We start from the raw sequence: 23,481 nt of genomic DNA on the forward strand, positions 1-23,481 counted from the left end.
AGGACACATTCCGAAACATCAAGGGATCATTAGTTTAGTATTGGAGCGAAGTGTGTGTGAGGGTGAGGTGTGGGGTTAAGAACTGTAAGAGGAAACCAAGAGATGAATACATCAGGCATTTCCAAATGCATTTAGGTTGCAGTTAATTATTCAGAGGTGCAGATAGTTGCAGAAGTAGAGTAGGCTGGAGACCACAAAAAAGTAACAACATGTCATAAAGCGTTTGCCGCCAACGCTGTAAGTATTCCGCTTATGAATAAAAGCATTGGGATTAGTTACAGTAAAGAAGTTACAGCAAGGAAGAGAACAAGTACGTCTTCGTTAGAGGTAATGTTCTTAATATTTTCCCACTGTACGCGGTAATACTTAGTGCCGTCAAACGCATGGGCAAAAACTGAGATAATTAATACAAAAAATCATTTGAAAATGTCCTTTTGCAAAGTCGACATTTATGAACATCCTATTTACTTCATTTTATGCTTTTCATGTCCTTGTAGATTTCACCAGCGACAACTAATTTCTGGTTTAATTTTGTATAAGAACCACATTAAGCTATATAAAAGTTACTTTTCAAGAAATTCAGGAATATTTCCAAAGCCGGCAATTAAAATAGTAGTCAGCATTAGATGAGTAGCTCGTGCTAAAATTTTTGACAGGTGAGTTTGATTCTGTCACCCTTACATTTTTCTAATTGATATAATCGGAGCATTTCTCATTAGAGGGCACGAATAAATGATAAATTTTCTGTCAGATAAAGCACAAAAAACTACGATGAGTTTGTTGCCTACAGCAGTTTGGCAGAGCGGTTCCAACTGGAAGAAAGATCAATGTGGATGTCTCGAAAGCGACTAACTGCTGGGTTTGGGCGGCTTCCAATTGCTTACTTAGGATAATGACACTACGGCTAGAGTAGCGTGTATGCAGATGTCCGGTCGCGATTCTCATTAGCAAGAAAGCTGAACGGGCTGTGGTAGCCGGAAAGGTCCGTGCAGCGTGAGACGGGGGCAGTAGTCGAGGCGATTTGGCGAAGAAGAAAAACGAGCGCGGGGAGCCCAAGGTGAGGAATGGGTCCGAACCGCAACGCTGCTCGTACGTCTTAACTTAGCTGAAAGGTCAGAGGAGTCGTCCCGGGCATGCGTCTTGCAGGGGTGTGCTTCTTCGTTAATCCGTTGTTACTGATTCTCTCCTGCAGTTTCACTAATCCAGATGTATCTCTTTGTTGTCCCTGTTCCGTGGTGCTATTTTAAGGTGGTCGCAGCTGATGTGTTAATATGTCGAGCGTTTCGCAATTCCTGTTACCTCTAGGGGTTGTAGAGGGGACTTTGTAGACACAGTTTTGGTAAAGAAGCAGAGTCCAAAAATATTCCTTTTGGATATAAATTCAAGTTCAAAGATCGGATCGCATTCATATCTCCCGCTTCACGGTACGCACACTGCGGAGACAATGACCTAGGACACGTGGTAGTGTCGTGTACTTTCCGATATTGCAATTTGCGAGCCATAACGTCAGCGTGGTGTTTACGGGCACCAATATTTTAGCAGTGACTTTTCCGACCCCGAAAGAAGCCACAGTAGATGTGGAGGGGCTCTGGTCGAAACACCACGGTGCAGAACTGGTAGGTGTTCGCGTTGGTTTTTCCGACCATTTCCTAATAAGACTATCCCTTCACATTTTATCTTGTTGTGAGGTTAAATTGTTGCGTGGTAAATGAACAGCAATTATATTTGAATTCTTGCTTGTCACAATTATTTGACTTTTTTTCGAATATATACCGACTTCGGAAGGCGTGTTTATGCAGGAACTTAAAGAGTACAGCTAAAAATTCTGTTCGCTGTTGCCACATTAAAGGGAGCTGAAACAGTGGGTAAGGCTTTGGTCGAAAATACAACGGTGCAAAACTCTGGCCACAAGTGCCACTGTAGCTGCGACACCTGCAAAAGGGTCAGAAACGGCAACTGTCCTAAAGTCCACGGAGCCCACGCCGCGATCCTGATATTAGTTGAAGACGCTTTCATTCGCTACCCTTTTGCGCGTCCGTGGAGCACCATAGTCAACACTCTTATAGTTACGTGGGTAATCCCAAAAGTAGTCTCCTATTTTTTTTACAAGCGCGTAGACCTGGTTATTTCTACAATAGTTTACATCAGTTTACAACTTGAACATTTAGCTATTTTTCGACATAATCACCATTTATGTTGAAGAATTTTTGTAGACGCTGTGGCAAGTTTTTTTATGCCCCTGTCATACCACATCGCCGCCATGCTGTTCAGAAAGTTATGAACCTATTCTTTCATCACGTCGTCGGAGCTGAGTCGCTTTCCGGCCAAATGTTCTTTTAACCTAGGGAACAGGGGATAGTGACTCGGCACCAAGTCATGACTATAGGGTGGGTGGTTATGTTCCACTGAAGCTGTTGCAGGAAAGCAACGGTTTGCCGAGCGATGTGTGGGCGAGCGTTGTCATGGAGAATGTGTACGCCCTTGCTCAACATTTCTCTTCTCCGGTTCTGTATTATCCGTTTCAGTTTTTTCTGAGTCTCAAAGTACCTATCAGTGTTAATTGTAGTCCCAGAGGGCCTAAAGTTGACCAACAATACCTCTTTCCGATCCCAGAAAACGGTTGTCATGACTTTACCGGCAGACTGCGTTTGTTTGAATTTTCGCGGCCTTGGCGAACAAGGATGTCGCCATTGTCGTGATTGTTGCTTGGTCTCAGGTGCAAAGTGGAATGCCCAGGTTTCGTTACCCGTGACAACTGAGTGCAGAAAGTTGTCCTGTTCGGCTGCAAGCGGTGAAGAAATTCGCTGGAAGCATCAACTCGTTGCTGCATGTGATCTTCAGTCAGCATGCGTGGCACCCATCTTGCGCACACCTTCCGGTAGTTCAATGTTTCTGTTAAAATTCTGTGAGCGGTGCTTCGGGAAACCTCAGGAACCAACGTGCAGAGATCATCCAGGGTGATCCGCCGATCTTCACGCATGCTTTGGTAACCTTCAACACTGTCTCAGAATTGACGGTCTCCCGCTCCTTTGTTCGTCGTGAATTTCGGTCCGACTAGCTGCAAACACCACTTACGAACATTTTTGACATGCATGTACGACTCAACATACACTTCCGTCAATTGGCGATCTATTTCAATTGGCGCAGTGCCCTTTGTGTTCAAAAACCGAATAACTGCGCACAATTCACACTTGGCTGTAACATCCAATGGGAGCTACATTGTCAACAGCTGCCAAGCCAAGACTGAGCGCCTTAGCGCGGCGTGCGCATGTTTACACACAGCGCGTGAAGCACTCTTCATAACAGTGTGATTAACTGCCACACAAACAGAGTTCTGTACTTATAAAAAATGGAAGACCTTACTTTTGGGATTACCCTCGTACATTTCCCACCATGCCAGTTTCTCGCAGCTGTTGTTGTAGTCCTATGAAAATGGTGCATGAATGTTGCCTGATTAAAAACGTTCTCTATACATGCGTTCTGCGGATCAACTATTACGTATACAACGGGAGATTTGAAACTGATCCGATCCTCAACATTATTTTATATCCAATCGGCACATTTCCAGACATAGATTCTCTACAACCCCTATAAGCCTGTAATAGGATTTGTAAAAAAATCACGTATATACGATTTCAATTGAACTGGACGACCAGTAAAAAGAACAGATAAATATTTGAATAATATGCTTTAGGTTGGAATTTTTCTAACAACTTCATTTTCGTTACTATTTACGCAAGTCTTCAATCTATATCTGCTTGCATGCGAGGATGAACCCACAAGTCAGATCATAAAATATCCAGAAAACTCCTCGCTGCAAAAGTTGTCGCTTAATATGTCGACATCACAAACTCTAAATCATAGAACAGGATTAATTCAACAGTTCAGTGAGATGGGGGTTATTTACCTTTGTTTTAATATCATAACGACGTTGCAGTTTAAATGTTTGATAGCTCTAGTACCGAGCTAACGGTCTAATACAGGGATCCCCAACCCGCGGCCCACAGTCCGCATGCGGCTCGAAGCAAGTGGCGGCCCAAGAAGCTAACATCTATCACACGACCAGGTAAATAAATAAATAAATAACATAAAATGGAAAAATCGGTATATGTGAAGTTATGATAAACCGAAAATTTTCGATCTGAAACTCTCACCACACGATACTATTCTCTCTTCTGTCATTGGTCCAACTCATTCGCGCCCCGCCCCTCCCTTTTTTTTCCGCAGCAGTTATTGATAGTGTTACGTAAATTATGTGCTGCCCAGAAATACTCGTCTTTTTTCACTGTAGCCCAGGAAACCCCTGGTCTAATTTCCGATATTCGTCAATGTAACATAACGGCAATATCGGAACTAACAGCCTAAACTCGTACTGCACTCTCTAGATCATATAAACGAATAATAACTGAGCAATCAATTTATAACAAGCGCCGGAGATGGATTGGCACCAGAGATTAAAAACTGTCATTACGACTCATGATGTTAATTACAGAGGTATTATACCGTAATGAAAATAATTTCCTAATAAAATTAAGCGCATCGAATTAAATACTATAAACAGTCTTGACAAGCGCACATGGTAAGGTGTTTTGTCACAGAGTGCTATACTCCGTTCATCATCTACATCTACATCCATACTCCGCAAGCGGAGGGTACCTTCAGTACCTCTATCGGTTCTCGCTTCTATTCCAGTCTCATATTGTTCGTGGAAAGAAGGATTGTCGGTATGCCTCTGTGTGGGCTCTAATCTCTCTGATTTTATCCTCATGGTCTCTTCGCGAGACATACGTAGGAGGGAGCAATATACTGCTTGACTCTTCGGTGAAGGTATGTTCTCGAAACTTTGACAAAAGCCCGTACCGAGCTACTGAGCGTCTCTCCTGCAGAGTCTTCCACTGGAGTTTATCTCCGTAACGCTTTCGCCATCATAAGAATAAACCTGATGTAAACAACCACAAAAGCGATGATTGGTCAAAAGCGGTAGCACACGTACACTAGTGTTACGTTCTTGGAAATACAGGTAGGTCCTACTTACGTATCAGATATCTTATTACTAAGTACGTCAAATAAAACTTTAAGAAATTAAAATGCATTTCTTAATCACACTTTAGCTATGTACCTTTTATTTCAAAAATCGTGTACAGTCACAGCCTCTGCAGCGTTGTGTTCCGATTGTCACCCTGTTAATGAGCAGTACGAAAATGGCTGAGGCTGCTTTCTGTTCTGTAGTAAAACACGCGCGTGGAACATGGTTAAAAAGTTCCGAGAAATAGACTGTTCCTAATGTTTTTTTCATAATTTACGGAGATAATCAGCTTTGAAGTTTTTCTAGGGCTGTATATTCTGCAGTTTATTAAGCAACCTACAATGAAATAAAAAAAAATAAAAAATATAAAAAATGTTTAGGGCAGTCGGCAGCGTAACGAAATGCAAATCAAACACGGTTATTCGAGCGTTGGTTCAAATCTCCCTGAGATAACTTTTTTCCTCGTTCAGTTTGAAATAACTACATCTCGCAATTATAAAACTTATAATCATTTTTATCTGTAATGCACGTCTTCTTGTTTCTAATTACATACTGGACGCGAAATTACTGTTTACATTTCAAATACAAATTCTTTATTATTGATGATTTATGAAAGACTGTTCATAAAAGTTGTTTAAATTATGAAAACATACCAATTTAATTTTTAAGGCATAAATAAAAAACAAATCCTCTTTATTTGGACTATGTCCATCGTCTTATACCACAGAGGTAGACAAGTATCCTAGAAACACGAAAAACAATCATTTTCACAGCATCTAGAACATCAAACAAATGCTACATTTTTACATTTCCTAGTGTACCAATACAATATGAAACCAACAGAATTGATCTGGAGCCAAGCTGCGGGATTTGGCCCGAGAAGTAACAAGACTGTTAAGCTCCCGCATGTACTGGAACTAACGCACGCAGCTTTTTCACACGTCACTGCCGAACGCTGGCGGGATATAGAACGACTAGTCACAAAAGAAGAAGAGAAAATGCTGCGCCTGGTTGACTTCATGGATTCTGTTGTTGATAGGCTCGGTACCAACGCAGCAGCTGACACTTCCAGAAAAGAAATGTATTTCTCGGATTCGGATAAGCAAGGAGCTAAGAGATTGCTAGACGACTGACTGTAAGTAATACCTTCAGTGGCTTCAATATTTAACTATACTATGAAATACTTCACTACTCTCTTACGTTACACACAGCTTATGCAGAATAATTAGCCTGTGGGTCAGTCAGGAAATTTCATTATTTTTGTTTTTAACTACAATAGTGCGTTAGCTGAGAACGATAACGTGTTGCGATTTTTGTCTAGTCGTCTAAGGAGCGAATTGTGGGAGATTTGCTGTGTATTATTTCATTCTGCTTAAAAATTAATTGACATTCGAAACTGTGTTGCTCCTCTGCCCGTCTCTTTACGTGTGAACTACAGCTGGCCATCTCACTGCAGCCTAGCTGTGGCGGCTGACCGCCCAGTGCTGCCCAAGTTAAATGCGCCGGAAAAGCTGTTGTCCTGTAATAATGCGAAGTCGATGTGCACTTAGCGCACAGCACAGAACGTACCCTTATTATCGTACTTCACAGTACTCGAGACAGCTTGGCCGCAGTCCCACATGAAACGGAAATTCAACTGCGGTTCCAGCAAACGCGGAAGATTACATAGTGCAATGTGTACGTCAGGTTTATTCTTATGATGAACTGATTATGGCATGACGTAAACTTCACTTTTGACATGGTTGCTTCATTAAGCAATGCATACTGAGGCGCGTCTTCCAAGCAGTCTGCAATCTAGTCGCACATCTTTTCGGACAATCAGTATTTTCTTTTCTAGGCGACAGTGCGGAACTGCATCTTCCTAGAAGTCAAGAAAAACTGTTCAAACCTCGAGTTCTTAGATCTACTGCTGTTCTGTTCTCAGGAACAGTGCAAGCTAGTGCCGGAAAACTTTTGCAACAACTAATAAGAATCTAACGTGCAACAACGCGTCAGGTACGTTGACTTTTTCTTTGTTGAGCGAGTCACTTTAAAGAAATCGAAGCGATGGCAATCTTTACTTAGGCATGGTTAATGTTCGTTGCATCCAAATAGCATTTTCTAAAAGAGTCGTTCAGATCAGCACAGTGCAAAAGCTACTTACACGTAAAAAAATCTCAGCTATTTCGAAATTGCACGAGATGCTACTCTTCCACTATCTTGTAATAAAAAGAAGGTACGCTTTGGAATCATTTCTTCTAGATCGAGTTTAACGCCCATACCAACAATTTCGACGCAATAAATGCTTCACTGCAAAAATATTTCCCTTAATCCTATTCATTTAACATGCTGTAAAGTTGAACCAACCTTACGGGAACTTTAATTCAAAATGCAAGTCACCCAAGATTTCTGCTTTGCGGCTTTTATCTTTATATATATAAAAAAACGATATGTTTGATTGTCTCTTGTGAAAAGGGAATTCTGTACCTATGCATGACTTGTTATAGTGCTCGGTATACCAGCATCAGTTTTACACTTTACAATGACAGTGAACTAAGATTAATTCCTTCTTTAAATTTATTCAGAAGTAACATATCTACATATGGCTGAAACTGTGCTGCAGTGTGAAGTCTTATCAAGCAGTGGACGTCAATGGCTGACTATGATAGTGATTATCATCATCATCATCATCATCATCATCATTGCCTTTCCTTTCTCAGACGTTATGTCTGGTTAAAAATTGAAAGTGACGCGGACCTTGATCAAGCATGACTCCCTTTCAACTGTAAGGTTATATTGCATTTGGGAACTTTCGGGTGATGGAACATGTATCAATAATTACGGATTTCTGTAGTTGTACATATAAGTTTGGATGTAGCTGTATTGCGTTGATGTACTGGTGGATATTGTGTGGTATGACTCCTGTAGTTAATAGTATAATTGGTATAATGTCAACTTTATCCTGATGCCACATGTCCTTGACTTCCTCAGCGAGTTGGATGTATTTTTCAATTTTTTCTCCTGTTTTCTTTTGTATATTTCTTGTATTGGGTATGGATATTTCGATTAGTTGTGTTAATTTCTTCTTTTTATTGGTGAGTATGATGTTGCGTTTGCTATATGGTGTTATTTTATCTGTTATAATGGTTCTGTTCCAGTATAATTTGTATTCATCATTCTCCAGTACATTTTGTGGTGCATACTTGTATGTGGGAACATGTTGTTTTATAAGTTTGTGTTGTAAGGCAATCTGTTGATGTATTATTTTTGGTACATTGTCATGTCTTGTGGGGTATTCTGTATTTGCTAGTATTGTACATCCGCTTGTGATGTGATCTACTGTTTCTATTTGTTGTTTGCAAAGTCTGCATTTATCTGTTGTGGTATTGGGATCTTTAATAATATGCTTGCTGTAATATCTGGTGTTTATTGTTTGATCCTGTATTGCAATCATGAATCCTTCCGTCTCACTGTATATATTGCCTTCTCTTAGCCATGTGTTGGATGTGTCTTGATCGATGTGTGGCTGTGTTAGATGATACAGGTGCTTGCCATGTAGTGTTTTCTTTTTCCAATTTACTTTCATCGTATCTGTTGATGTTATGTGATCTAAAGGGTTGTACAAGTGGTTATGAAATTGTAGTGGTGTAGCCAATGTATTTATATGAGTGATTGCTTTGTGTATTTTGCTAGTTTCTGCTCGTTCAAGAAAGAATTTTCTTAAATTGTCTACCTGTCCATAATGTAGGTTTTTTATATCGATAAATCCCCTTCCTCTTTCCTTTCTGCTTAATGTGAATCTTTCTGTTGCTGAATGTATGTGATGTATTCTATATTTGTGGCATTGTGATTGTGTAAGTGTATTGAGTGCTTCTAGGTCTGTGTTACTCCATTTCACTACTCCAAATGAGTAGTCAATATTGGTATAGCATAAGTATTTATAGCTTTTGTCGTGTTTCTTGCTATCAATTCTGTTTTCAGTATTTTTGTTAGTCTTTGTCTACATTTTTCTTTTAGTTCTTCTTTAATATTTGTATTATCTATTCCTATTTTTTGTTTGTATCATAATTTTTTTAGGCATCTGTTTTTCCATCGCTTCTATGCAGTCGCTGTGGTTATCCAATATGTAACCTTCTTGTTTAGTGTGTTTTCCCTTGACTATGCCATTTTTCTTACATTTGTCTGTTCCAAATGCCATATTTATATCATTGCTGAATACTTCTGTTATCTTTAGTAATTGATTGAGTTGTTGATTTGTTCGCTGCCAGTAGTTTTGATCGTCCATGTATAGCAAATGTGTGATTTTGTGTTGGTATGTTCCAGTAATATTGTATCCATCATTTGTATTATTTAGCATGTTTGATAGTGGGTTCAGAGCAAGGCAGAACCAGAAAGGTCTTAATGAGTCTCCTTGGTATATTCCACGCTTAATCTGTATTGGCTGTGATGTGATATTATTTGAATTAGTTTGGATATTAAGTGTGGTTTTCCAATTTTTCATTACTATGTTTAGGAACTGTATCAATTTAGGATCTACTTTGTATATTTCCAATATTTTTAGTAACCATGAGTGGGGTACACTATCAAAAGCTTTTTGGTAATCAATGTATGCGTAGTGTAGCGACCTTTGTTTGTTTTAGCTTGATATGTCACCTCTGCATCTATTATCAGTTGCTCTTTACATCCTCATGCTCCTTTGCAACAGCCTTTTTGTTCTTCATTTATAATTCTGTTCTGTGTTGTATGTGTTATTAATTTCTGTGTAATAACTGTATATTGTTGGTAGGCATGTTATGGGGCGATATTTAGCTGGGTTTGCTGTGTCTGCATGATATTTAGGTTTCAGACACGTTATTCCATGTTTACGTGTATCAGGGAATGTGTATGGGTCTGCACTGTAACTGTTAAATAATTTAGTTAGATGTGAATGTGTTGAGGTGAACTTCTTTAGCCAGAACTTTGCAATTTTATCTTTTCCAGGGGCTCCCCAATTGTGAGTAGAATTAATTGCTTGGGTGACTTCATGTTGCAAAATTATCACTCAGGCATCCGCGGTGTCATCTTGTATGTGTCTGTTTCTGCTTGTATCCACCGTGCATGCCTGTTATGTTGCACCGGGTTTGATCATATGTTGCTCCAGAAGAGTTCCATGTCTGTTATGCTTGGTGGATTGTCTATTTTAATGTGTGTGTTATCTATTGTCTGGTAAAATTTCTTTTGGTTTGTGTTGAATGTTTGGTTTTGTTTCCTTCTATTTTCACTTTTCTTGTATCTTCTACGTCGTTTGGCCAATGCTAATTTCTGCTTCTTTTCATCTAATTGCTCTATCGCTTCTTGTTGTGAGATTTTAGCTCACCTTTTTTGTTTTTTTTCTGAAATTTCATTTCTTATAAATTGTGATAGCTGTCCGATGTCTTTTCTCAGTTTTTCTATTCTGATCTGTAGCCTGTGTTGCCATGCTGGTTTTGTGGGTTTCTTCTGTGTGTTGGTTGGTTCTGATCTCTGCCTAGTGTGTATATTTAGTGTAGTGAGTGCTCCTATATAAACCAGTAGCTGTAACTCTTCCATAGTTGTGTTTTCATTTATTTTGTTGTGTATGACTGTGTTGATAGTTTTTTTTTGTTGTTTCCACTTGTGGGTTATTTGGCGGTCTATTCAAGAATGGTCTAATGTCTGTATTTGTGTCTTTGTATTCTATATATGTCAGCTAAAATTTCTCTTCTATATGTAACATGTGTGTCACCTCATGTTCTATTTGTGCTTGTTCTGGTGCCTGTCTTAAGATTTCGTTTTCCTCTGATTGTTTAATTGATGCGTGTTGGTCTTTGTTTGTTTGCTCGCTCTGGGATGTTTGAGTCCATTACTGTATTTTCTTCTTCTTCTGATTGCACATTATTTTGTTCCAGTATTTGTTGTACTTGTTGTTTGATGTTTTCCAATTATGACTGGGGAATCTTGTTATTTTTGATTATTACACGGATCTGATCAGCTAGTCGTTGTTCTGCAAAAAATTTTAATTCTGGGTATCTGGTAATAAATGTTGTGTATACTTGTGATCTGTATCCAGTTGTGTTGGTTCCTAGGTTTGTTGCTTGGTAATAACAGAACATGAGGTGTCGATTAACTTCATCTGACCATCTCATCCTCGTCTTTGTTTTCCTTCTAGGGTGGTTGCAGGAAGCATATCCTGCAAAACACCTCTATTTGGATTTAAATCATTTTCCAGTTGGCTAGCAGTGTCGTTACCGTTGTGGGCGGGCATAGGGTTCAAGCGTCGTCCCCGACCATGAAGGTGCTTGTCCGAGGCTTCTTTAGTTCTGTCCTGAACCGAACCAAGTAATCACACTAAAAGGGGGGTTAGCCCTATTAGTGGTTTGTTCTTTTCGTCGCCTTTTACGACTGGCAGAACATACCGGAGGCCTATTCTTCTCCCGGGCCTAGTAATAGTAGTAGTAGAGGGGTTTTGTGGACGCACGACAGCAAGGTCTTCAGCGCCCGTTCAGTATCATAGTGAGACGGGTGTCAAGAAAAAAAACTCAGAACATTGACATAAAACGGAACATAAAACACGGGGAACAATCATTGAAAAATATGTGCTCACCCACACCGAAGCGTGGGATGAAGCAGGGCGTCAGCAGTAAAACATGAACAACACAGGAAGAAAATGGTAGAGGGAGCTAAAACAATGTAGCAGATGGAAGTGCTGGCTGACCGCAAGGAAAAAAGGGAGGAGTCAGCCACTCTGCAATACACTAAAACCTCCAGCCTAAAAGTTTAGGCCAGAGTCCAGACACATCACAAAACTTAAAAACCCTAGACACACACGTCTCATCGTTAGCTATAACACAAGGCAGATCCCCATCAACTTGTGCTTCTGCCCTTGCATCACGGTACAAAATGCAGTCTGTTAAAATGTGCCGGACAGAGATGTGCACACCACAAGCATCACAAAACGGAGGATCCTCCCGCCGTAATAAATAGCTATGCGTCAGAGGACAGTGCCCGATCCGAAGACGTGTGAGGGCCACCTCTTCCCGCCTGAGCAACCGGCAGGAGGAACGCCACGGCCGAGTGGTTGACTTTACCGCAGTTTATTGGCCGTCACCGCCAGCCATTCGTCCTCCCACAACTCCATGCACTTCCTGTGGAGTGCAGCGATGACTGACTACAAGGGGATAGGACACTGGACCACATCCTGCTCTCTGCAGGCCTCCTTGGCAGCCCGATCAGCCTGTTCATTGCCCCCATATGCCGACATGACCAGGCACCCAGCAGAAGGATACCTCTTTAGCCCGCTGTTGGAGCAAGTACAGTTGGTCATGTATCAGCTGGACCATCTCCTCAGTCGGGTATAGGTTCTGCAGTGATTGTAAGGCACTAAGAGAACCGGAGCAGAGAAGAAATCGATCGCCCGGAACACGATGCATCTGCTCCAGTGCCTTCAGGATCGCGTGGAGCTCCGCTACGAAAACGGAATATTCAGCAGGGAGGCGAATCCGGGTAACATGATCAGGGAACACCACAGAACAGCCAAGGAAAGTCTCCTGTTTGGAGCCATCAGTATAAACGACAGTGAAACCGTGATGCACATCTAAAATGTTAAAAAACAGAGATTGGAACGTAAAATCTGGTGTGCCATCTTTCTTAAAATTAGTCACAACCGCGACGTAAAACACGAAGACCAGCCATAGACATCGCACCGAGGCAATCCTGTGCGCGAATCCCATAGGGCTGCGTCGCACGTTGCTGGTTATGAAACAATCGTGCCGGAGGAGGCTGAGCAACGGTATGGTATGCAGGGGTGTATGGTGTGGACAAAGTGTTATACGCCTGGCGCACTGTAAGTAGCCGTCGCCGCATAGAAGTGGCGCTTCACCAGCCTCTGCACAGAGGCTTGGTATGGGGCTAGTTCGGAATGCCCCAGCGGCCAACCGAAGCCCTTCATGGTGCACAACGTCCAACAACTTTAAGTAAGAAGGCCTCGCAAACCCATACACCGTGCACCCATAATCGAGCCGAGATCGCACAAACGCCCTGTAAAACTGAAGCAGACAAGTCCTGTCAGCTCCCCATGTACTGTGGCTAAGACATTTTAAAATACTTAAAGCCTTAAGTGACCGCCGTTTCGGATCTTTAAGATGAGGTAACCGCGTGAGCTTCGAGTCAAAAATGAGCCCCAGAAATCTCACCGTGTCTTTAAAAGTAAGAACAGTGTCCCTCATCCTCAACTCAGGAAAGGTTAAAATCGAACGAGAACGGTTAAAAAGAACACATACAGACTTCTCGGTGGAAAACTTAAAACCACTCTTCTGCGCCCAGTCATCCAAACGCCTAATCGTAAGTTGCAACTGACGAGTTGTCGTTGCAAGGCTTGAAGAAGAGCAAAACACAGAGAAATCATCCACAAACAAAGAACACTGGACAGGACTTTTCACTATGGACGTAATGCTATTAATAGCGATGGCAAAGAGAGTCACACTTAAAACGCTACCCTGAGGGACACCGTTCTCCTGCGCAAAGCGATCAGACAGGACATCACCAATTCGGTATTAAAATATCGTGGCGAGACGAAAGACTGAATAAAAAGAGGAAGACAACCACGAAAACCCCATTCGTGAAGCTGCTCCAGGATGAGACGCCTCCTAGTGGTATCGTAGGCCTTCTCGATGTCGAAAAATACACCTAGAAGGTGATGACGGCGTAGGAAAGCTTGTTGTATTGCCGCCTCCAGGAGGGCAAGGTTATCGAAGGTGGAACGAAACCTCCTGAACCCACACTGAAAGCGACTAAGGAGTTGCCGGGATTCTAACATCCAGACAAGGCGGCGGTTGACCATCCGCACCAAGGTCTTCCCTATGCAACTAGTGAGGGCAACACTACGGTAGCTACTTGGGCTCGTGCGGTCTTTCCCAGGTTTTATAAAAGGGATTAAAACTGCCTCACACCACGCGTCAGGAAAGTGACCCGACGCCCAAATGGCATTAAAAAGTGCGAGGAGGATTTCTCTGTTGCGCATTGTGAGGTGCCATAGCATACTGTAATGGATCCTATCGTGGCCAGGGGATGTGTCACGAGCTCCAGACAATGCAGAATCCAGCTCCCACATAGAAAATGGGCAGTTGTAAATTTCATGAGAAGTGGACTGGAAGTCCAGACGACATCTCTCAGCAACGGCTCTATGGCGCTGGAAACCTGGATCCTGACTAGTAGTTGCAGTAACTGTGGCAAAATACGCCGCCATAGTCTGGGCAATGTCTCGCGGATCCGTGTGGAGAGTGCCGTTATTCATTACAGCAGCTATGGGGCACCTCCCTCCTCTGCCAGAAATTCTCCTGATGGTCTCCCACACAATGGAACTGTTGGTGGAACGATTAATGGTGTTCAGGAACTGTTGCCATGACCTCTTCTTGCACTCACGAATAATGCGGCGACATCTTGCCCTCGCCACCCGAAAGGCTGCAAGATTCTCAGCAGTCAGCCGACACTTGAACCGACGCAGAGCTGCACGCCTCGTCCTGATTGCAGAGCGGCATTCGGCACTCCACCAAGGCACAGGTGGCCTCTTCCGGTGGCCTGTGGTCTGTGGAATGGATGCTGCAGCGGCGTGATGGACCGTTTTGGTAATATGATCCACCCACACCTCAACATTCGTACAGTGTTCGAATTGGGCCAACTGGTTATGAAGTGTCCAGTCAGCTCCACTGAGCACCCATCGTGGTCTCTTTTCGGGGCCCAGACCATCTGGCAGGTGAATCCAGATTGGGAAATGATCACTGCCGTGCAAGTCAGCGACCACTTCCCAGTGAGCACTGGGGGCAAGAGCTGGAGAGCAAAGCGAGAGATCAATGGCAGAGAACGACCCAGTCGCTGTGCAAAAATGAGTACTCTCTCCTCCATTGAGCAAGTAGGCGCAGGATGACAGGAGAAGCCTCTCAATTGCTCTACCCCTGGGGCAGGTAATTGCAGAGCCCCAAAGCACATTGTGGACATTAAAATAACCACAAATAATGAAAGGCTGGGGGAGCTGTGTAAGAAGGTCGGTGAGGGCCATTCATCAAGTGCATCATGTGGGGGCAAGTAAAGCGAGCATACAGTCAATGGATGACGCACGTGCACAGACACAGCGACGGCCTGTAAAGTCGTCGTAAGTGAGAGAGGCGAGGAGGGGTAGTCCGTCCTGACGAAAATACCCACGCCTCCTCTAGCTCTCTCTCCACTCAGGTCGTCCTTTTTGTGGAGTGTATAGTATAGCCTCGTATCTCAGGGGAGTATGATGGATGGAAATAAGTCTCCTGGAGACAGAGACACAGTGGTCTACCCTGCGATAGTAGACGAAGCTCCTCCACATGCGTCCTGAACCCTTGCAAGTTCCACTGAAGTATGGTAGCCATCTATGATGGGGGTAGCACCTTCATCCTGTCTCTCCGACGGGGCGGGGAGACTGCCGCAGGTGGAGGGGCAGGCGTGGGGCGAGATGATTTCCCCACACATACATCGGATTCCATCAACTCTGGGGAAGAGTCAGATGAAGTCTCACGGAAAACAACATCTGCATGGTCAGACGGTTTACTACGGGATTTGACCCGCTGTTGCTGCTGTATGGAAGCTTTCTGCGGTTTGGTGGGCTTTGGGGGAGCTGATGTGGGAGTGGTAATGGCTGTACTGGGCTTCGGAACATCCTCAGCTGTTGGAGGCGTCAGGGGCTGGCCCAAGTTCGCCACTGTACCTTTGTCTGCCATTCGAATAGGGGCTACAGGCTCTGAAACGCTGGCTGCGTTGCAAGTGCACTGACAGCTACATGTATTAGTGCCAACACTCACCACCTCTGTCTGCGTGGAGGCATCGACTTTTGGAGTAGGCTTCTGAACCAGGGAGGCCAAAGATGTAGCAAATGTGGGAGGTTGCATCGACTTAAAGATCTTCTTGGCCTCACCATGGGGGATACGCTTAGTTGTTTTTATTTCCTGGACTTGGCGTTCCTCTAAAAATATTCGGCAGTCCCTACTCCAAACAGGGTGGTTCCCAGAGTAGTTGATACATTTAGCTGGAGAGAAGCAACCAACTCCGTCATGAGCAGCTTTACCACAGTTGCCACAAGTCGCGTCGCCTTTGCATCCTAAGGTGGTATGCTCAAAATGCTGGTATTTGAAACAGCGCATTGGGGTCGGGAAATAAGGCCTCACACTAAGGCGAAGGAAGCCAGCTTTCACATGTTCAGGAAGTTTCGTGCTACTGAAGGTTAGAATTAAGGAGTCGGATTTGACAAGATTGCCATCAACCCTCCTCATGATATGTTGAACATCAACGATACCTGCCGGAGCCCACTCACTTTGCAGTTCTTCCTTGGGAATGTCAACTAGATCCCGGCACGTCACAACAGCTTTGCTGTAGTTCAAGGTGCTGTGCAGCTGAGTGTCTATGGCATACTCTCCAAGGCATTTAGCAGACTGAAGTTTAGTCACTTGCTGGGAAGTGGAAGTTTCCACTATCAAGATCCCATTACGTAAGCGCTTCACCGATTTTAAGGAGCCACAGATTCCCTCCAATCCCTTTTGTATATAGAAGGGCGAAACCTTCTCGAAACTACCCTCCTTCCGTTTCACAATGAGAAACACGTTCGGATTACCAGAATGCATTCTGTTACCTAAGACTGGACTTTTCAAAGAAGCGCCGGAGTCAGGGGGACTGACTGCACGAGCCCTCTTAAGAGACTGGGTGTTAGAACCTTCCAGCGGCCCACCCTTTGCGCTGGGAGGAAGAAAAGAGGATTTCGAAGGATCCATCTCGGTTCCACGAGCAGCTAGGGAACTACAAGTCCACCTAGACAGAGACCCGCGTGCCTAGGTAAGCCCTATACAACTGAGGTGCGGCAGGTTCCCCAGAGGTTGCCCGCTAACGACTGTTCCACCTCAACAGCCATGCATCTCATCAGCGCGCAGCACACCTTGAGATTGAGGTGTTGTTTATAGAGGTTTATTCCATCCTCGCGATCCGGGCGGTCAAGCCAAGATCCCCACTCCCTGAGACACACAACATTCCACCGCCGCGCCGCACAGTGGTCGTTGAAGTATGCCCAGAGCTTACGGTGACAGAGGACAGGCGGCGCTTACCAGTCCCCAGCTCAGGAACCCCGGGGTCGCCAAGCCCGTACCCAGCAAATGAATGCTGAGCCCCTGGGGGCCGGGCCTAGTATTATTATTATTATTATTATTATTATTATTATTATTATTATTATTATCATTATTATTATGTTTATACTAATATTACAAGATACCGATGATCAGGATTCGGATTATCCGGTTTGCTTATTATCTGTGTACAGTTCAGTGATTTTTGAACAAATGAAAACTGTTGCTTGAAGTAATCTTTTGTAATTACAACGGATATTTCCGTCATGATTTACCTCCGGAAGACGATGTGGACCCCTGTCCCAGCGTCAGGTATCCTTGAAATATTTTCCCGTTTCATCTTCAGGAAAATGCGATGACTGTACACTTGTAAAATGTCTACGTCCGCTTCCTTGTCTAAATGTTTGCCTAGCCCGATCCCTGGGAGATAAAGTTCGATCATTTCTAATCCAACTACAACCGATAATAAAAGAATGTGATTTACGTTGTCATCTCTGACGGTTCTATTCGGGAGTTCTTGTTCTATTGTGGTATTAATTGAAGGGACACTATTAAATATCGCATGGAGAAATGCACCATCGGTCGTACTTTTCTAGTTACCGACATTATGTGATCAAAACTAGCTGTAAATGACTTACAAGTTCGTGGCGCCCTCCATCAATAAAGCTGGAATTCAATATGGTGTTGGGCCACCCTTAGCCTTGATGACAGCTTCCACTCTAGGAGGCATACATTCAATCAAGTGCTGGAAGGTTTGTTAGGGAACGGCAGCCCATTCTTCACCACGTGATCCACTGAGAAGGGGTATCGATATCGGTCGGTGAGCCCTGGCACAAAATCGGCTTTCCAAAACATCCCAAAGCTGTTGTATAGGATTCAGGTCAGGACTCCGTGCAGGCCAGTCCATTACAGGGATGTTATTGTCGTGTAACCACTCCGCCACAGGCCGTGCATTATCAACAGGTGACGACTCGCAGACATTTGAAACACGCTAGCACTGCTCCATGGATTACACTAGACGCAGAGACTTGGGGGGTACACACATTCCGTCCCGGGGGGTGGAGGGGGGTGGGTGGGGGGGGGGGGGAGAACGGGGTGGCGACAGGAAGGGCATTCGGCCACCCCTTAAAATTAACATGCCAAATCCGGTTAACCATGACAGCAGACCCCGCAATACTTGGAAAGATGGAAAGTGAGAGTGGGAAGCAATAAGGTGCTTAAAACATCAGTGTAGGCCTGTGCTGTGATAGTATCACGCAAAACAACATGGGATGCAAGCCCCCTCCACGAAAAACACGACCACACCATAAAACCACCGCCTCCGAATTTTACTGTTGGCAGTACACACGCTGGCAGATGTTCACCGGGCATTCGCCATACCCACACGCTGCCATCGGATCGCCACATTGCGTACCGTGAATCGTCACTCCAGACAACGTTTTTGCTCTTTTCCATCGTCCAACCGTCAAACATTTACGCTCCTTACACCAAGCGAGGCTTCGTTTGGTATTTACTGGGGTGATGTGTGGCTTATGAGCAGCCGCTCGACCGTGAAATCCAGATTTTCTCACCTCCCACCTAACTGTCATAGCACTTACAGTGGATCCTGATGCAGTTTGGAATTCCTGTGTGATGGTCTGCCTATTACACGTCACGACCCTCTTCAACTGTCGGCGGGGTCTGTCAGTCAACAGACGAGGTCGCTCTGTACAATTTTGTGCTGTATGAGTTCCTTCACGTTTCCACTTCACTATCACATCGAAAACTGTGGACCTAGGGACGTTTAGGAGTGTGGAAGTAGCACGTACAGACGTATGACGCAAGTGACACCCAATCACCTAAACACTTCGTAGTGCGTGAGTTCCGCTGAGCGCCACACTCTGCTCTCTCAAGATGTCTAATGACTTCTGAGATCGATGATATGGGGTACCTGGCAGTAGGTGGCAGCACAGTGCACCTAATATGAAAAACTTATGTTTTTCGGGGTGTCCGGATACTTTTGATCGCGTAGTGTAATACTGTAGATTCTAGAATGTTCCTAAGACAGTGAGACAATGTATAGCTTATTCCTTGTCGTTCCTGAATTAATGGACGGTTTACATTTTCTAGGAAAATGGCAAACACACACGTGTATTTCTAACACTCGATAATAAGTCAGAAGTTTTAGATAAATTAGATAACGGTGTACCTGCAGGAAAAGTTTCAGAGATTTGTGACATGGGCGTACGGCGAGACGGAGAGAGAGAGAGAGAGAGAGAGAGAGAGAGAGAGAGAGAGAGGCTACTAAATTTTGCAATCAAATCTGGGAGCCAAGGCTCGAAACTCCAACTTGCGCGTACGAAGAGGAACCAATAAACTTCCAGCAGAAGAGAGCAGGATGAGGTCCCTTATCTAGTGTGACGTTAATACAGAAAGCAGGGGAGTTCCACGTAATTCTTAATCATCATCATCATTTAAGACTGATTATGCCTTTCAGCGTTCAGTCTGGAGCATAGCCCCCTTATAAAATTCCACCATGATCCCCTATTCAGTGCTAACATTGGTGCCTCCTCTGATGTTAAACCTATTACTTCAAAATGATTCTTAACCGAATCCAGGTATCTTCTCCTTGGTCTGCCCCGACTCCTCCTACCCTCTACTGCTGAACCCATGAGTCTCTTGGGTAACCTTGCTTCTCCCATGCGTGTAACATGACCCCACCATCTAAGCCTGTTCCTCCTGCCTGCTACATCTATAGAGTTCATTCCCAGTTTTTCTTTGATTTCCTCATTGTGGACACCCTCCTGCCATTGTTCCCATCTACTACTACCTGCAATCATCCTAGCTACTTTCATATCCGTAACCTCAACCTTGTTGATAAGGTAACCTGAATCCACCCAGCTTTCGCTCCCATATAACAGAGTTGGTCGAAAGATTGAACGGTGCACGGATAACTTAGTCTTGGTACTGACTTCCTTCTTGCAGAAGAGAGTAGATCGTAGCTGAGCGCTCGCTGCATTAGCTTTGCTACACCTCGCTTCCAGTTCTTTCACTATGTTGGCATCCTGTGAGAATATGCATCCTAAGTACTTGAAACCGTCCACCTGTACTAACTTTGTTCCTCCTATTTGGCACGCAATCCGTTTATATTTCTTTCCCACTGACATTACTTTCGTTTTGGAGATGCTAATCTTCATACCATAGTCCTTACATTTATGATCTAGATCTCTAATATTACTTTGCAAACTTTCAATCGAATCTGCCATCACAGCTAAGTCATCCGCAGATGCAAGACTGCTTATTTTGTGTTCAGATATCTTAATCTCACCCAGCCAGTCTATTGTTTTCAACATATGATCCATAAATAATATGAACAACAGTGCAGACAGGTTGCAGCCTTGTCTTACCCCTGAAACTCAATTTACCGTCAACTCTAACTGCTGCCTGACTATCCATGTAAAGACCTTTAATTGCTTGCAAAAGTTTGCCTCCTATTCCATAATCTCGTAGAACAGACAATAACTTCCTCCTAGGATCCCGGTCATATGCCTTTTCTAGATCTATAAAGCATAGATACAATTCCCTGTTCCACTCATAACACTTCTCCATTATTTGCCGTAAGCTAAAGATCTGGTCCTGACAACCTCTAAGAGGCCCAACCCCCCCCCCCCCCCCTGATTTTCATCCAATTGGTCCTCAACTAATACTCGCACTTTCCTTTTAACAATACGTGAGAAGATTTTACCCACAACGCTGATTAAAGAGATACCTCTGTAGTTGTTACAATCCTATCTGTTTCCATGTTTAAAGACTGGTGTGATTACTGCTTTTGTCCAGTCTGATGGAACCTGTCCCGACTCCGAGGCCATTTCAATTATCAAGTGTAGCCATTTAAGACCTGACATTCCACTGTATTTGATGAGTTCCGACTTAATTTCATCCACCCCAGCTGCTTTATTGCACTGCTATCTATTGACCATTTTCTCCACTTCCTCAAATGTGATCCTATTTCCATCATCATTCCTATCCCATTCTACCTCGAAATCAGAAACATTACTGATCATATTTTCACCTACATTGAGCAATCCTTCAAAATATTCCCTCAATCTGCCCAAGACATCAACAGGATTCACCAGCAGTTTTCCAGACCTGTCCAAAATACTTGTCATTTCTTTCTTACCTCCCTTTCGATGACTGCTAATTACACTCCAGAATGGTTTTCCAGCAGCTTGACCCATAGTCTCCAACCTGTTTCCAAAGTCTTCCGGAGATTTCTTCTTGGATGCTGCAATTATCTTTTTGGCTTTGTTTCTTTCTTCAACATAACTTTCTCTGTCTACCTGAGTTCTAGTATGTAGCCATTTTTGATACGCCTTCTTTTTCCTTTTACAGGCTGCCTGGACTGTGTCATTCCACCAAGCTGTTTGCTTCATCCTACTTTTACACACTACTGTTCCAAGACAATCTTTAGCCACTTCTAGTACTGTGTCCCTGTACCTTGTCCATTTCTTTTCCAATGACTGTAATTGAGTACATTCAACTAACTGGTACCTTTCTGAGATCGCTGTTATGTACTTGTGCCTGATTTCCTTTTCCTGAAGTTTCTCCACTCTTATCCTCCTACATATGGACCTGGCCTCCTGCACTTTCGGCCTCACAATCCCAATTTCACTGCAGATTAAATAATGATCAGTGTCATCAAAGAATCCCCTGAATACACGTGTGTCCCTCACAGCCTTCCTGAATTCCTGATCTATTATTATATAGTCGATGACAGATCTGGTTCCCCTGCCTTCCCAAGTACACTCCTGGAAATTGAAATAAGAACACCGTGAATTCATTGTCCCAGGAAGGGGAAACTTTATTGACACATTCCTGGGGTCAGATACATCACATGATCACACTGACAGAACCACAGGCACATAGACACACGCAACAGAGCATGCACAATGTCGGCACTAGTACAGTGTATATCCACCTTTCGCAGCAATGCAGGCTGCTATTCTCCCATGGAGACGATCGTAGAGATGCTGGATGTAGTCCTGTGGAACGGCTTGCCATGCCATTTCCACCTGGCGCCTCAGTTGGACCAGCGTTCGTGCTGGACGTGCAGACCGCGTGAGACGACACTTCATCCAGTCCCAAACATGCTCAATGGGAGACAGATCCGGAGATCTTGCTGGCCAGGGTAGTTGACTTACACCTTCTAGAGCACGTTGGGTGGCACGGGATACATGCGGACGTGCATTGTCCTGTTGGAACAGCAAGTTCCCTTGCCGGTCTAGGAATGGTGGAACGATGGGTTCGATGACGGTTTGGATGTACCGTGCACTATTCAGTGTCCCCTCGACGATCACCAGTGGTGTACGGCCAGTGTAGGAGATCGCTCCCCACACCATGATGCCGGGTGTTGGCCCTGTGTGCCTCGGTCGTATGCAGTCCTGATTGTGGCGCTCACCTGCACGGCGCCAAACACGCATACGACCATCATTGGCACCAAGGCAGAAGCGACTCTCATCGCTGAAGACGACACGTCTCCATTCGTCCCTCCATTCACGCCTGTCGCGACACCACTGGAGGCGGGCTGCACGATGTTGGGGCGTGAGCGGAAGACGGCCTAACGGTGTGCGGGACCGTAGCCCAGCTTCATGGAGACGGTTGCGAATGGTCCTCGCCGATACCCCAGGAGCAACAGTGTCCCTAATTTGCTGGGAAGTGGCGGTGCGGTCCCCTACGGCACTGCGTAGGATCCTACGGTCTTGGCGTGCATCCGTGCGTCGCTGCGGTCCGGTCCCAGGTCGACGGGCACGTGCACCTTCCGCCGACCACTGGCGACAACATCGATGCACTGTGGAGACCTCACGCCCCACGTGTTGAGCAATTCGGCGGTACGTCCACCCGGCCTCCCGCATGCCCACTATACGCCCTCGCTCGAAGTCAGTCAACTGCACATACGGTTCACGTCCACGCTGTCGCGGCATGCTACCAGTGTTAAAGACTGCGATGGAGCTCCGTCTGCCACGGCAAACTGGCTGACACTGACGGCGGCGGTGCACAAATGCTGCGCAGCTAGCGCCATTCGACGGCCAACACCGCGGTTCCTGGTGTGTCCGCTGTGCCGTGCGTGTGATCATCGCTTGTACAGCCCTCTCGCAGTGTCCGGAGCAAGTATGGTGGGTCTGACACACCGGTGTCAATGTGTTCTTTTCTCCATTTCCAGGAGTGTATACCGGTGAATGTTCTTATGTTTAAAAAAGGAGTTTGTGATTACTAAGCCCATACTGGCACAGAAATCCAAGAGTTGTTTTCCGTTCCTGTTGGCCTCCATATCCTCTCCAAATTTACCCATAACCTTTTCATACCCTTCTG

The sequence above is a fragment of the Schistocerca piceifrons genome, chromosome 2, assembly GCF_021461385.2.
Source record: "Schistocerca piceifrons isolate TAMUIC-IGC-003096 chromosome 2, iqSchPice1.1, whole genome shotgun sequence".
Taxonomy (NCBI): domain Eukaryota; kingdom Metazoa; phylum Arthropoda; class Insecta; order Orthoptera; family Acrididae; genus Schistocerca; species Schistocerca piceifrons.